This window comes from Lissotriton vulgaris, chromosome 2_1 (assembly GCF_964263255.1).
Source record: "Lissotriton vulgaris chromosome 2_1, aLisVul1.2, whole genome shotgun sequence".
Lineage (NCBI taxonomy): Eukaryota > Metazoa > Chordata > Amphibia > Caudata > Salamandridae > Lissotriton > Lissotriton vulgaris.
In genome coordinates this window covers 1,576,903,612-1,576,919,940 of record NC_141687.1, presented here as the reverse complement: position 1 = coordinate 1,576,919,940, position 16,329 = coordinate 1,576,903,612, and the positions used below count along the sequence as shown (strand labels likewise).

Sequence of the window (16,329 nt, the reverse complement as noted above, 5' to 3'; positions counted from 1 at the left end):
CATTCTTTTGTTGACGGGAAGCCAGTGGAGGTCTTTTAGGTGTCCGGTGATGTGATCTTGGCGCGGGATGTCTAATATGAGTCTCGCTGATGCGTTCTGGATGCGCTGGAGTTTTTTCTGTAGTTTTGTTGTAATTCCGGTGTAAAGTGTGTTGCCATAATCTAGACGACTCGTGACCAGTGCATGGGTGACAGTCTTTCTTGTCTCGAGGGGGATCCAGCGGAAGATCTTTTTGAGAATGTGAAGGACGTTGAAGCAGGAGGACGAGACGGCGTTGACTTGTCTGGACATTGAGAGAGAGGAGTCTAGAATGAAGCCAAGGTTACATGCATGGTCTGTGGGTGTGAGTGCTGTGCCCAGAGCGGAAGGCCACCAAGAGTCGTCCCAAGCTGAGGGGGAGGATCCTAGGATGAGCACCTCCGTTTTATCTGAGTTGAGTTTTAGGCGGCTCTGTTTCATCCATTCAGCAACTTTTTTCATGCCTTCTTGTAGATTTGTTTTGGCGGTGTTGGGGTCTTTTGTGAGGGAAAGGATTAGCTGGGTGTCGTCGGCGTAAGAGATTATGTTGAGGTTGTGTTGACGCGCGATAGAGTCGAGAGGACTCATGTAGTCGTTGAAGAGGGTGGGACTGAGTGAGGATCCTTGAGGTACGCCGCAGATGACTTCGGTGGCGTCTGAGTAGAATGGGGGAAGTCGGACTCTCTGAGTTCTACCAGCTAGGAACGAGATGATCCAGTCCAAGGCTTTTCCTTGTATGCCGATGTTGCTGAGGCGTTGTATAAGGGTGCTGTGGCAGACTGTGTCGAAAGCGGCGGAGAGGTCGAGTAGGATGAGGGCCACTGTTTCTCCGTTGTCCAGGAGTGCTCGGATGTCGTCGGTCGCTGCAATGAAGGCGGTTTCGGTGCTGTGTTCGGCTCGAAATCCGGATTGAGATGGATCAAGGGAGTTGTTGGATTCAAGAAAGGCGGCGAGCTGGCTGTTGACGGCTTTCTCGATGACTTTGGCCGGGAAAGGGAGGAGGGATATGGGTCGGTAGTTTTTCAGTTCTGAGGGGTCTGCTGTGGGTTTTTTCAGAAGAGCGCTGAGTTCGGTGTGTTTCCAGATTTTCTGGGAAGGTGGCAGTTGATGACATCGCGGAGTTGGGGTGCGATGATGGAGTCAGCTTTGTTGAAGATGTGGTGGGGACAGGGGTCAGAAGGCGAGCCAGAGTGGATTGAGTTCATAAGGCGAATGGTGTCTTCAGTGGTGATTGGGTTCCAGGCACTGAGGTTGTTAGTTGGAGGAGTGGGATCTGAAGGGGGTGGGGCGGGTAGATCATTGGGAGTATTCTTGAAGCTGTTGTGGATGTCGGCAATTTTGTTGTAGAAGAAGGAGGATAGTGCGTCGCAGAGGTCTTGGGAGGGAGTGATGTCGTTGGATGCTGCGGTGGGGTTAGTGAATTCTTTGACGATATTGAAGAGTTCTTTGCTGTTGTGAGAATTGTTGTCGAGACGGTCCTTGAATGCTGATTTCTTGGCGGATCGAATCAGTTGGTGGTGTTTGCGGGTGGCTGTCTTGAGGCAGGCCATGTTGTCTGAGGTTGGGTTTTTTCTCCAATTCTTCTCCATGGTGCGGCATAGCTTCTTGGATTTTTTAAGTTCATCAATAAACCAGGGAGCCTTTTTGCTGGCTGATTTCAACTGGTGCTTTTTCAGGGGAGCTAGTTCGTCCGCACTGTGGGTAATCCATTGTCTGAGGTTGGTGGCCGCTTGGTCTGGGTCCATTGAGAGGGTGGGAGGGTTATGGTTGAGTGATGTGAGGAGTTGGTCGGTGGTGATTTTGTTCCAGTTTCTCCGGAGAATGGATTGTGGATGGTTGTGGGTCAGGGTGGTTTTGTAGCTGAAGTGAACACAGCTGTGATCCGTCCAGTGGAGAGCTGTGGTGCGATCGAAGGAGATGTGCTTGCTGGAGGTGAAGATAGGGTCGAGCGTGTGTCCGGCTCTGTGAGTGGGGGTGTCAACAAGTTGTTTGAGTCCGAGATTGGCTAGGTTGTCCAGAAGGGTGGTGGTATTGCTGTCGAGTATGTTTTCAAGGTGGAATTGAGGTCTCCTAGAAGAATGTAGTTCTCGAAGGCGAGGGCGTGCGGGCTGATGAAGTCTGTGATGACGTCGCTGAATTGAATGCGGGAGCCTGGAGGCCTGTAAATGAGGGTGCCTCTAAGGGTGGTCCTGGGGTCGGTGTGGATCTGGAAGTGGAGGTGTTCGGCGGTTGCAAGATTGTCGTCGGAGCTGGTTGTAATTTTGATGGTGTTTCTGTGGACGATGGCGATGCCTCCTCCAGTTTGATTGGTGCGGTCTTTTCGAATAATCTTGTAAGTGTCCGGTATGGCTATGGCGATGTCGGGAGCAGAAGATGCGTTCATCCATGTTTCAGTAAGGAAGGCGATGTCAGATGACGCAGTGTCGATGAGGTCCCAGAGTTCTGTTGCATGTCTGTGGACCGAGCGGGTGTTCAGTAGGATGCATTTCAGGCGGTTGGGTTCGGAGCTGTGTGTGGAGAAAGTGGGTTTGGTGAGGGTCCTGAAGCAATTGAACTTGCAGGAGAGGCAGGCGAAAGGGCCGTGGGTACGTCCTGGAGTAGCTGCGCAGCATAGTGAGCTGCGTCCAGGGTTGATGGCGAGGAGAGTAGCGGCATCATAAGTGGTTCTAGTGGGTTGGGAGTGGCGGGGACAAGGGGGATAGGCGCTGGGCGCGGTCCAGGCGCGGACGGGTGTAGACGGGCTTACCTTTGGCGCACCTTCGGCGTGGCCGCAGCGCGTTGGGACATCTGTCATAAATGGAGAGTGGAGGGGGCGGAGCGAGGGAGGGGCCGCAGGGAGGTGTGATCGGGGTGGAGGGGCGGGCTGGCAGGCACAACAACAAAATGGCTCCTAGCCAAAACAATAACACGCCGAGGTCGGCACAATCAGCTTAAATATATCTGGGAAGTGGGCGAAGGTACAGCTGTTGTAAATCAGGCAGTACCCACAATGTCAGTAGCACTGCGGTAGAATCCCTACTAAATACGCGCTGCAGCAAATTCCAGCACTACAGGCAGAGTAAACTAAATTAATTTAGCGCTATGCAATAATAATATACAAAAAGGTGGCGGCAATTGCTATTAAAATCGTAACGATACCAGGGTTCAGGGAGACCGATATCTGGGGAGCGACCGACACTGTGCAAGTCAGTCAGGCAATCTTAAAAGACAAACTAAAAGTCCCAGAATGTCTATGTAGATTAAAAAGAGAAAATTTACATCTCTCATAATAAAGAGAGACTTCACACTGGGGCTGCACCTGAAACAAATATCATTTGGTTATGTTTACTATTCCGAAACAGTGTTTGCACATGAAAAGGTATTTGTGTAAAATGCCCTATATTCATTTGTAACAATTACGCTTCCTTTTAATAATCATTGTAGAAAATGGCCATATTTTGTGTGGCGTCCCTCCAGATTTTTCCTATATCTTCTTTTGCTGGCTTTACAACTCTGTGGAAATTACCCCTGCTAGTAGAGTGCCTGTGCTCCCTCTTATAATGGTTAATTTGACTTATTCCTCATTGGCTGTCCCTAGTATATGATGTAGAAAGTGAACACAGGATCCAGAAATGTAATGGCATTAGAGGACTGCAGTGCCTATGGTGCCATCAACTACAGCGACAGGGCACACATGGCTTAAGGCCTACCCTGTGTATTCCTGACTGCTTCAGTGTAAATTTCTACTGTGCATTTTTCAACAAAACGTTTTTTGTTAGGTAAAATCATTTTATTTAAATATCAAAAAGTCATTCCTGTGTAGGCCATATAGCCCACAAGGCATTGTGTATGGTCTACGAAAGTAGAACAGTAGAAATATACCTCCTAAATACAGTTTCTTTCTGCTTGCATTCTTCATCTGTTGTTGGGGAGAACTATTCTTTCTCATTCTTGCAGCGCGGCACGCCATGTTTTATCACTGTGCAACAAATGTAAAGCCCAGCTCGTATGTACAGCCGCCCACCCCTGCATTTCTCTCATCCCAGCCCATAACCCCCATTTCTCTCAACAGTCAGTGGTGAGAATAAAATAGTGGAGGCTCACCTGGATGCTTTGAACTTAAATGCATGAAGTCTGCCCTCCGTGTGAAAGTGCCTCCGCTAAGAGCTGTCTCGCTTCTTTCGCTAGTACTTGTTTTGTGTTGCTGCCGCTGCATTAGATTTGCAACCCCTCAACCATAATTACGCAGTTTGTGATCCCTTAACAAAGATGCTGCATCCTAACCTGATTATCTTCAGCTTTGATAGTACCTTAACTAAAATGGCGCCCTTAGGGGGACAATGTTTGGGTGCTGTGCTGGTCAAAATAAGCCATTTTGCCTTCCTTCTGCCTCCGGTGCTGGCTGAGCTGCTGAAGGCCCCTGAAGGCAGCAATGAGCCCATGGGGTCCACGCTGCTGCAGCAGCAGCAGGTGAAACTGGGCCTGGCGAAGCTGGAGCAGGCAACGCGCATGGCTTGGAGCTCCATTTGTTCAGGTAGAGTAGGGGTGGTGGGCTGTCTGGGCAGTTATGATCTGTGTGACAACCTTCTCCACTAGGAGTAATGATATCAAGAAAATCATTAATGAACATTGGGCCCTGATATCAAATGATGACCACCTGAAACTCCCTCTGAGGCGGAAGCCGGAGGTTAGCCACTCGTTTAAGCACTGTTCTTTGTTGTTTTTAAAAACTGCTTTATTGCTTTTAATTCACGATCCTCACGAGCTCACCTGGAAAAACGCTGCCTCTAGCGCCTGCCAGAGCCCCAGAGCAACTTAGAAACGCCATCGCCGCCAGCGCGGCAAAGGTGTAGCCACGCCCCCTGCGAGGACACGCCCACCCAGGATTTACTATAAAAAACGCTACATAGCGCAACGACTCACACCACCTGAAACTCCCTCTGAGGCGGAAGCCGGAGGTTAGCCACTCGTTTAAGCACTGTTCTTTGTTGTTTTTAAAAACTGCTTTATTGCTTTTAATTCACGATCCTCACGAGCTCACCTGGTAAAACGCTGCCTCTAGCGCCTGCCAGAGCCCCAGAGCAACTTAGAAACGCCATCGCCGCCAGCGCGGCAAAGGTGTAGCCACGCCCCCTGCGAGGCCACGCCCACCCAGGATTTACTATAAAAAACGCTACATAGCGCAACGACTCACACCACCTGAAACTCCCTCTGAGGCGGAAGCCGGAGGTTAGCCACTCGTTTAAGCACTGTTCTTTGTTGTTTTTAAAAACTGCTTTATTGCTTTTAATTCACGATCCTCACGAGCTCACCTGGTAAAACGCTGCCTCTAGCGCCTGCCAGAGCCCCAGAGCAACTTAGAAACGCCATCGCCGCCAGCGCGGCAAAGGTGTAGCCACGCCCCCTGCGAGGACACGCCCACCCAGGATTTACTATAAAAAACGCTACATAGCGCAACGACTCACACCACCTGAAACTCCCTCTGAGGCGGAAGCCGGAGGTTAGCCACTCGTTTAAGCACTGTTCTTTGTTGTTTTTAAAAACTGCTTTATTGCTTTTAATTCACGATCCTCACGAGCTCACCTGGTAAAACGCTGCCTCTAGCGCCTGCCAGAGCCCCAGAGCAACTTAGAAACGCCATCGCCGCCAGCGCGGCAAAGGTGTAGCCACGCCCCCTGCGAGGACACGCCCTCTACCATTTACGATAAAATGTGCCACCCCCACCAGCGCAGCGGACGAGCGCAGCGGGAGCGCCGTTTGCGCGCCGAATGCGCGCCTAAGGCAAGCCCGTCTGCGCCCGTCCGCGCACGACCGGGCCGAGGGCCAGCCCCCATGCCGGATCCTACCGCCACTAGGAGACTCTACTCCCGTCGTGATCTCCTGAGCCTCAGACCCTCGAAAAACAACAACTGTCATGACATTCATGACCCAAATGTCCCCTTCGTCGGCTGTTACACCTGCAAACCTGGAAACCTACTCCTTCCCAGGTTGGCTGCCTCCCTCCCGGGCCTCAAATTAGCGACACTTAACTGTAGATCGCTTCCCAAACATGCCATACTCATCAACCACTTAATTGTCGACCACGACCTGGATATACTTTTCCTCACCGAAACCTGGATCACTAGCCACTCTAACGCTGACATAGTCACGGCCCTCCCCCCGGGCTTTCTCATCATGTCCCAACCCCGCCCTGTAGGCCGAGGTGGTGGGATAGCCATCGTCTACCGAGACCACTTCTCTTGCCGCTCTACAGAGATCCAGAGTAAGGAGTCGGAGAGCTGTTTGTTCACGCTAACGCTCTCGCCGACCTACTCCCTTTCAGGCCTTCTGGTCTACAGACCCCCTGGTCACTTCGGCCCTTTTTCCTCCGCTTTCCTGGAATCCGTCTCCTCCCTGGCCCACCACACTTCCAACGTCCTGATTACAGGCGATCTCAACATTCATTTCGATGACCCAACCGACACCGGGTCATCCGATCTAATCAGTGACCTTGGCGCCCTTGGCTTTTCCCTTACTAACGCAGGAGCCACGCATGTGAAAGGTCACCTTCTCGACCCTGTACTCTCGAACATCCCCTCCCTCCAGTTCACTAAATCCATTCCCCTCCCGTGGACAGACCACTTCCTCGTTTTGACTCATCTCCCGGGGGCCTTCAAGAAACCCCACAACCCTCCAACCTTCACTAAAGATAGAGCTTGGGCCAGACTTTCGACTGACAACTGGGCCTTGGCGCTCGACGCTTCTACCCCCACTCTGGCAGTCGACTCCACCATGGCGGATACGCAGTTCAGAGACTGGATCTCCTCCTCCCTTGACAGCCTTATCCCCATCAAAAACCGAGAAGTGAAAATAAAAACCAAGGGCCATGCCCCCTGGTACAATGCTGATCTTACAGCCCTGCGCAAAGTATGTAAAAAGGCTGAGAGAGCTTGGAGGAAAGATTGGCTCCACAGCAACAAGGATACTTATCGCAACGCGGTTAGACAATACAAGACTGCCGTGAAAACAGCTAAATCACTATTCTACGATAACAGAATAAAAACCTCGACCAACTCAGCCAAAGAATCTTACCAGATTGTCAAAGAATTATTAAACATCTCAACAGCACCTCCCCCTCATTCCCCCGCCACAGACAGAAGCAACAATCTAGCTAAATACTTTGACTCCAAAATTCTACGGATACTTGACTCCCTTCCTACCATCAGCCCTCCTATCCTGTCCACAGTGGACGAAAATAATGGCCCACAGCTGAAAACTTTCAGAGCAGTTTCCCTCCCCGAGGTGACGGCCACGCTTGTTAAAATGAAAAGTGGCTCCCCCCTGGACCCAGCCCCGGTAAGATTCCTAAAAAAGGTGTCCTCCACCATAGCCCCCACCATCAGGGATTTGATCAACTCCTCCCTAGCTAGTGGAACGGTTCCCCCCAATTGGAAGAACGCAGTCGTAAAGGCTTTGCTCAAAAAGCCCCAACTAAACCCGGACGACATGTCCAATTACAGACCGATCTCACTGCTCCCCTGCATCAGTAAGTTGGCTGAAAAATTAGTCAATGCCCAGATATCCCAATTTCTCGAAACCCACAGCATCCTGCGCCAATCCCAAACTGGGTTTCGACCTGGCCATGGCACGGACACGGCTCTCCTCGCTGTCATCGAGGAGGCAAGGTGTATCCTAGATTCAGGGGGCTCAGTGGCAGTGATCCTCCTGGACCTTAGCGCCGCTTTCGATACGGTGGATCACCGTGTCCTATTACATCGCCTGGCCAAGGCAGGAATTGTGGGTACGGCGCGAGCATGGATCGAATCCTTCCTATCTCATCGATCCTTTCAGGTGTGGGACGGCAACTCTCGGTCAGATCCTCTTCCACTTAAGCACGGAGTTCCCCAGGGGTCGTCGCTCAGCCCAACTCTTTTTAATGTTTATATGGCGCCCCTGGAAGACGTAGTGGCCCCCTACGGTATAAAAATAATTAACTACGCTGACGACACCCAACTTGTCGTATCCCTGTCCCACCTGGATAACCACCCGGACAGTTTGCTCCACTGTCTACAGGACATTCATACCTGGATGTGTGACTCAGCCTTAAAGCTAAACGGTGCAAAGACTGAGATTATGCTCCTAGGCAAGAAACAGATAACCTTGCCGCTTACGTCCTGGCCCGACACCTTCGGTGAAATCCCATCCCCTAAAAATGAAATTAAGACTCTAGGAGTTTGGTTAGAACCGGATCTCACCATGAAAACGCAGGCAACCAAGACAGCAGGCACCTGTTTCGGTCTACTACGGTCCGTTCGTAAAATCCTGCCTCTTCTTCCCCTTTCATCCAGGAAACTACTTGTCCAGGGCCTGGTCTTGGCACGGCTCGACTATTGCAATGCTATTTATCTGGGGGCCCCTGAGTACTCCTTGACCAAACTCCAACGGACTCAGAATGTGGCGGCCAGGCTCATCATGAACCTTCCCCCCAGAGTGTCGGCTAAGCCCGCCCTCAAAACCCTACACTGGCTCCCTGTTCGCCAGAGAGTAGAGTTCAAGGCCCTATGTATCACCCACAAGCTTATGAATGGAGATGGCCCTGACGCACTTAAACATATGGTCACCCCATATAAAGCCTCAAGATCCCTTCGCTCCGACGCCGAACATCTTGCTACGGTGCCCAAAGTCAGGAAGGCCCGTTCTGGCGGACGCCGCTTCTCGGTAAAAGCCTCCATAGCCTGGAACCTACTACCCCTCAGCTTACGTCTCGAACCATCCCACATAGTGTTCCGTAGGAAACTCAAAACATTCTTGTTTCCCAATTAATACTTTTCCTCCCCCCTCTTGGATAGCGACAGGTTTAATAGCGCGGGGATGCCTACGGGTCACCAGGCGCTTTAGAAATCGCGAAATAAATAATAAATAAATAAATATCAAGCAGAGTAGCTTGCCATTACACTCCTTTAAGAGAGCAAAGAACATCAGAGACTTGGTTGTCAATTCATTTTTGGACACCACAAAACCCCCCACCACCTTATCGCTCTGGAACCTCCCTCCTATACTAGGACACCACAGATGTGAGACTTGCGCAGCATGCGCAACCACCATCCAAACAAAGGAGTTTTTTCACCAAGAACGTACTTTCGCATTGAAATCATACATCAATTGTAACACGATGAACGTGATTTACGTGATTAGATGTCCATGTGACAAGGTGTATGTTGAACAGACACAGCAAAGAGTCAAGGCAAGAATCTTACAACATGGGAGCCGCATCCGGTTTAATGTACTTGGTGCTCCCATGGTAGATCATTGTCAAAGGCAGGGACACACGCCCAATGTCATGAAATGGATAGTCCTAGAGAAAGTCACATTAGGTCCCGGGGGAGGGGATATTTCGCTACTCCTGAATACACGTGAGTCCAAATGGATGGCAATTCTGGACTCGATTAATAATGGCCTTAATGAGGCAGACAGTAGTTATGCTCAGCTAGCTAGGTTGGGTCGCTGAATTTTTCTAATTTTTCTCTTTCCAGCATTTCAAATCACATGCTAACTAATCTAATTGGGGCTTTTTACCTTGCTTTACCCTCCTGTGTGAGAGGTACGCAATGTCCGATAGATAATGATGCTGAACATGTGTATGAGTCGCCTTCACCCTCTTGGATGAGAGGTGCGCGATTTAATCTATGTGTCTGTGGTTTTAATGGAATACTCTTCCTTGTGTAAATATATATGCGTTAGCCATCAGCACCAATATGACGCCTATATGTATTAATTTTGTTTTTTTCATCTACCTACATAACTTTTAATACTCATTATTACAACGAGCCTAGGCATTTTCCATACTATTACTCCGAGGCTTTAGTGATGTCCATAGCCTTTCGTTAATAAAGTTTTCCGCGACTGCAATCCCCGCAGTCTGTCTTCGATTGCCCTCTTGCGGCATACCGTCAGAGTGCACGTACACGCCTCTGCCGCTATACGCTACCAGCGTGAGCTCGTCTCCTTGTGAGACAGCAGAGCCCCACGAACAGGTCGCGGCTACTCGTTGCTTCGACGAAGGTAAGACTCTTCGCAGTTCCCTATCCATTGATCTGGTGACACCCTCCTAAATCATTTACTAACGTCTCCGTGCGATCCTTCTGTATTACAGTACAAGATGGTGACCGCTGACCCATTTCTGTGAAACTCGGATCCTCTTGCCTATGCATGTAAGTGGATCTAAATGTGCAGTAATTTACTGGGTAATCGGCAATACCAGTCTGTTACATCTATTGCTCCCTCATTTTGCTTGTAGTAACCTGTAGTGTTCTAGTTGTTGGTAGCTCCGGCCTCGGCCGGAACTACGTACACAAATTGTATCACCTTCTGGCCAGGCGTGGCCAGAAGGCTATAAATAAATGGTTGGAAGTCACACAGGACTTCCGGTCTGACCAACTATCCAGAGTGTTCACTCGTGTCTTGTCTTGTCATTTATATATATCACCATATGCCTATGCACTCACCCCTCTACACTGGCGACAAGTGGGGGACGCATTCAGCAACATTGCCTGCCAAATCGCCGTCCAAAGAGGCACCAAGAGTGATGGAGCGGCGCACAGGCAAGCAGGACAGTCCAGTGCCGAGCGGTTTGCCCTCCACAGGCATCGAGCAGTGCCCAGCAGCCCGACGACGTCCGCGACCACAACGGTGAGCAGCAACAACCCTGTGCTGCGTGGGGACACCGGTGGTGCAGAGAGACAAGCAGGAGAAGGCCCGAAGCAGCGTCTGCACGCGTGCGTGCGAACAGGCCCGAGCGCATTAGGCGCGCATGCGCACAAGGGAAAGGCCCGGCAGAGACGCCTGACAGAGGCGCTGGGAGCGCGAAGGCCACGCAGAGCCACAAGGTGCCCCAGAGTGACGCACACGTACCCAGTACAGTGCGACACAAGCGCTGAGACTGCATCGGTCTCTCCAGAGAGGAAAAGAAAAAAAAAATATACAAACAGATGAGAGACTCATCGAACCAACAGCATTGGTACATCCAAAGTGAAAAAAAAAAGTTTTATAAGAGGAAAACACTTTCCTAGGGGCGGACAAACAACAAAGAGTCAATGTCAAACCCACCAGGCAACCAGAACCAGCAGGCAGCGCCACAACAGCAAGCAGCGCCACAACAGCAAGCAGCGCCCCAACAGCAGGCAGCGCCACAACAGCAGGCAGCGCCGCAACAAGTAGTGCAACAGCAAGCAGTAGCTCCAGCTCAACAAGCACATCCATCAGCTCACTCGCAGATTCAGGCACTCCCGTCGTTCAGCGAGCTAATTGAACCTTCCACAGCAGCACCGAGGTGGGCAGTATGGATAGGACAACTGAACAACTACATCATAGCCACTCGTGAAACCGATAACACAGTCAAACGCTCCCTATTACTGCACTTTGGGGGCACTGAAATCTACAAACTGTTCTCCCACCTTCCAGATACCGACAACGCTAGTGACTACGGCACCGCTGTGCGAGCACTCAATGCACACTTTGACCCCCAGCTCAACCCGCACTATGAGCGGTTTAAGTTCAGACAATCTAAACAAAGAGAAGGTGAGACGATGGACGACTTCCATGCCCGACTAAGGGAAATGGTGAGCACATGCGCCGAAGATGATCACACTAAAGTAGTTACAGCACAGATCATTCAAGGGTGCCGGAAAAAGACTCTAAGAACACTAATACTGCGCCAAGCCCAACATCACGCTCGACGAGATTCTCATGCTCGCACGGTCACATGAGTTATCTGATGTCCGGTCGACAGCAATGGAGGCCGCCATGACCACTCAAGCGGAAGCAAGTGCCGTTGTAAACACAGAACTTGACAGAGTTGACGCTGTCCGCACATCAGGTAGAGGTGGACGGGGAAGATAAGCGACCAGAACCCCGAGACGAACATCCTGTGGATACTGTGGGCGTGATGACCATAGTCAAGATGGGTGCCCTGCAAGAGGGAAGACATGTTCGAAATGTGGAACACCAAACCACTTTGCCAGCATGTGCAGAGGAGGATTCGGCGGAAGAAAGACAGCGGGGAGACGGACCGTAACAGGAGCAGTCAGGCAATTAAGTCTGGAAGAAACTCAAGAATCAAGATCCATGACAGCAAGACAACATCGCCATGCACGATTAGATGACTCCTCCACTGACGATGAAGGATAGTGCTACTTCGTATCGTTCACGAAAGACCTGAAAAGAAAGCGAAGACCCCAACCAAAGTGCCAAATTCAAATTGATGGGTCAGAAGTGACAGGGGTCATAGATACCGGTGCAACAGTGAATGTGATGGGTATACAGCACTACAAAAGCCTTAACCCGAAACCGCAGTTGACGCCTTATAAAATCAAGATAATGACATACGGCAGCCAGACTCCACTCCCTCTGCGTGGGAAAATGCAAGTACAAGTTAAAGCGGAAGACCGTGAAGTAACAACCACATTTCACGTAATCGACAAAGAGGCAGATCTGCTAGTAGGGAGCCACACAGCAGAGGACCTCAACCTAGTCGCGTTCGCCAACGCAGTCAAGACACTCCAAACGGAAGACATATTACAGCTGTTCCCGTCACTGTTCAAAGGTTTGGGCACAATTAAACGACAGCCAATCAAATTACACATTGATAAAGCCGTCCAGCCAATTGCTCTGAAACACTGGAGGATTCCGTTTCACCTACGAGCAGCAGTCGAACAAGAACTGACACAACTTGAAAAACAAGGAGTCATAGAAAAAGTCACTGGACCAACGCCGTGGGTGTCGCCCATGGTGATAGCCGAGAAACCCCGTCAACCAGGGAAGATCCGAATTTGCATAGACAAGCAGATGTCCAACAAGGCAATAAAGAGAGAAAGACATATAACACCCACCGTAGATGACATACTCACAGATCTGAACGGAGCCCAATGGTTCTCTAAGTTGGACCTCAACGCTGGGTACCACCAACTCCGACTAGCCGAAGAGAGCAGGTACATAACGCGTTCTCGACTCACCTCGGTCTTAGAAGATATAAGAGACTAAATTTCGGGATATCCTCAGCGGCAGAAATCTTTCAAAATACAATTCGAGAAATACTATCTGGCCTACAAGGAGTGTTAAATGTAAGCGACGATATCCTGATACACTCCAAGACCAGTGAGGAACATCACCAGCGTCTGAGATCCACACTCAAGAGACTAGCTGAACATGGAGGAACACTGCATAAGGAGAAATGCAAATTCTTTCAGAAATCGATAGAATTCTTCGGCTACGTATTCAATTCTGATGGAGTTCAAGTGGATCCCAGGAAGTCACAAGCCATAAAGTATGCCTCAGCGCCGACCACAGCCTCAGAAGTGAGAAGCTTCCTGGGCATGGCCCAATACTGTACCAGGTTCATACCGAACTTAGCAACCATCGCCGAACCACTCCGCCATCTAACGAAAAAAGAGAGCCCGTGGAAATGGACAGAAGTTGAGGAAGAAGCATTCAATAAAATCAAGAACGCCCTCCTAGATGGAACGACCATGGCTTATTTCAACACGACCAGACCCACCGAAATACTGGTCGTTGCCAGCCCCGTTGGACTGGGAGCACTCCTCACCCAGGAAACGGAACCAGGAGTATGGGCGCCACTAGCTTTCGCGAGCAAGGCCCTCACCGCCACTGAGGCGAGATACTTTCAAATCGAGAGAGAAGCGTTAGCAGTAAAGTGGGCATGCAACCATTTCCATCTCTACATAACCGGACACCCCTTCAGAATGGTTACCGATCACCAACAACTGATTCCACTGTTCAAAGGCACAGCGCCTCATCCGCCACCACAAATCGAAAGATGGGCGATCCAAATCCAACAGTACCAAATGGATGTCGTGTACAGGCCAGGAGCTAAGAACCCGGCAGACTTCTTATCTCGACATCCCGCTAAAGAAGAAGCACAAGAAGAAGAGCCCGAAAGACAGACCGAAGAGTTTGTGAATATGATATCACAGGGAGCATGCCCCCAAGCAATGTCAGCAGACAAAATCATGGAACAATATGCCAACGACACTGTCCTGAAGAGAGTAGAGAATGCGGTGCACACAGGGTCCTGGGAAGGCATCCTGCGAGATGTACATGGCTGGAGCGAGGCTGACCGCGCACGACTCAATCAGTTCTGGAAGATACATAACGACATCGGCATCGCTGAGAATGGCCTTATCTTAAGAGGCTCAAGAGTGATAATTCCGACGACCCTGCAGGAACAAGCGACAGTGTTAGCACACAAAGACCACCAAGGCACCAGGCGAATGAAGGCCCATATGCGGGAAAAAGTCTGGTTCCCGAACTTGGAGGACGCAGTTGACACCATAGTGAAGAACTGTCGGGCGTGCAGCTAACAGGAAGAACTGAAGCCCCTGCACCAATCATCACCGAGGAACACGCACCAGCACCATGGTCCTGGGTTAGCCTAGACTTTGGCAGTTTTCCGGACGGAAGGGTCACTGTGGTTCTAGTGGACAGCTATACGAAGTACCCAATTGTGGAGGTAGCCCAGCCTACAAGTTTCACGAACATTCAACCTATGCTGAACAAGACTTTTGCATTGTTTGGGATTCCTCAACAACTGAAAACGGACAATGGACCCTCCTTCCAGGGAAGTGAGTTCAAAGAATTTATGCAAAAACTAGGAATTCATCATCGCCGCATAACGCCACAGTGGCCTCAAGCTAATGGCGAAGTAGAAAGATTCATGAGGACAATTAATAAGGTGTTAAGAATATCTGCAGAAGAAGGAACCAATCCTGAAGATGCTCTTCAAAGCTTTCTACGAGAATATAGGAGCACTCCACACAGCACTACACAAAGATCGCCATGGGCTCTCATGTTCTCAGGCCCCAGGCGTGACTTGCTACCCATGGCAGAAGAATGGAGGCCTGAACCATGTCATCCAGAGTGCACCCAAACCCGGAGGAGAAGAACTAGACAAGGCAATTAAGAAGAGAGGGGCTCAAGACAGATTGCTGGTCCCCGGAGATCGTGTGCTCATTCGAGCTAGGAGGCCTGGAGGGAAATTCAGAACACCATATGAGGTCGAGCCATGGATTGTCAGGACAAGCAGAGGCACGGCAGTGACAGCGCGACGCGAAGAGGTAACAAGAAACGTGTTGTGGTTCAAGCGAATCCCAGCGATGCCTGCCAACACGGAGCGTCAGACAGGTACACCGGAAAGGCAAGACACCAGTAGTGAACCAACAGGTGTTACTTTGAGCAATTCGCCATCCACCCGTCCACTGGGATCACTGAACCGCTGACGCCATCCGCGAGAGCCTGCACTGAGAACACTCCGGTAAGAGGGAGAAGGCAGTACAGCCTCCGACCAAATCCCAGGCCCAGTCAAAGACTTGCTGACTTTATGTGCTAATCTAATTTGTCTCAAAGGACTAATTTGGGAAGGGATGTAGCGTTCTATTTGTTGGTAGCTCCGGCCTCGGCCGGAACTACATACACAAATTGTATCACCTTCTGGCCAGGCGTGGCCAGAAGGCTATAAATAAATGGTCGGAAGTCGCACGGGACTTCCGGTCTGACCAACTATCCAGAGTGTTCACTCGTGTCTTGTCTAGTCATTTATATATATCTATATCACCATATGCCTATGCACTCACCCCTCTACAGTAACCCACTGCCTTGATGGAATGGTTCCACTCGTTCTCTTTGGATTAAATCACCATCTGAAAAACTTCAGTTACATGTGACTGAATCGGCGAATCATGTTGATCAAACCCCTTTGACTCGTGCAATTGGTAGGTACGAATCATATGCCTTTTTGCTTTTCCTCTGCAGTTTTGAGATGACCATGCTGGCATCAATTCTCTACGAGGATTTTAAAGACTCTAATTAACAAGTGAGTTTCTCCTGAGATCCTGGTCTTTTGTATGCGGAGTATCACGCAAACTGAATCAAAGCGAACCTTTCACCCTGCTTTCCAGGTTCTTTTTTCTGACGTTTTCCTGTCCCATGTTGAGAGCCGGACGGCCCAACTGCCCATGGTAATTGATCCTTGATTTTTAACCTTTTTGACACTCCTGTATTTTAGCAATCAGTAATAATTATTTCACCTCATTCCACAGATTCCTTGCCCCCCGGATCCCCTTTGTCCTGATGAAGACGCCACTTTAAGGTTAACGTATACCTACCTGTTAGTCCAGGGGTTGAAACGTCGACGACTACAATTATAAACCAGCTGACGCAACCAACAATGCAAATTACTGAACATTAGCGTTAGCATGGTGGTTTATAAATTTTAGGGCATTGGTTGCTCCAATTGTGAATACTGGCTCAGTGGTTTGAAGCCAGATCGAGAATTTTTGTATA

The 16,329-nt window shown here is 50.0% G+C and overlaps 1 long non-coding RNA gene across 1 annotated transcript; it reads left to right on the top strand.

Annotated features, from left to right (window-relative positions):
• Positions 1-15,797: 15,797 nt before the first annotated feature.
• Positions 15,798-16,122, top strand: LOC147732927 (uncharacterized). Its single transcript, XR_015308691.1, has 3 exons — positions 15,798-15,859; positions 15,945-16,004; positions 16,086-16,122. It is a non-coding gene; the product is annotated as an uncharacterized LOC147732927 (long non-coding RNA).
• The last annotated feature ends 207 nt before the right edge of the window (positions 16,123-16,329 follow it).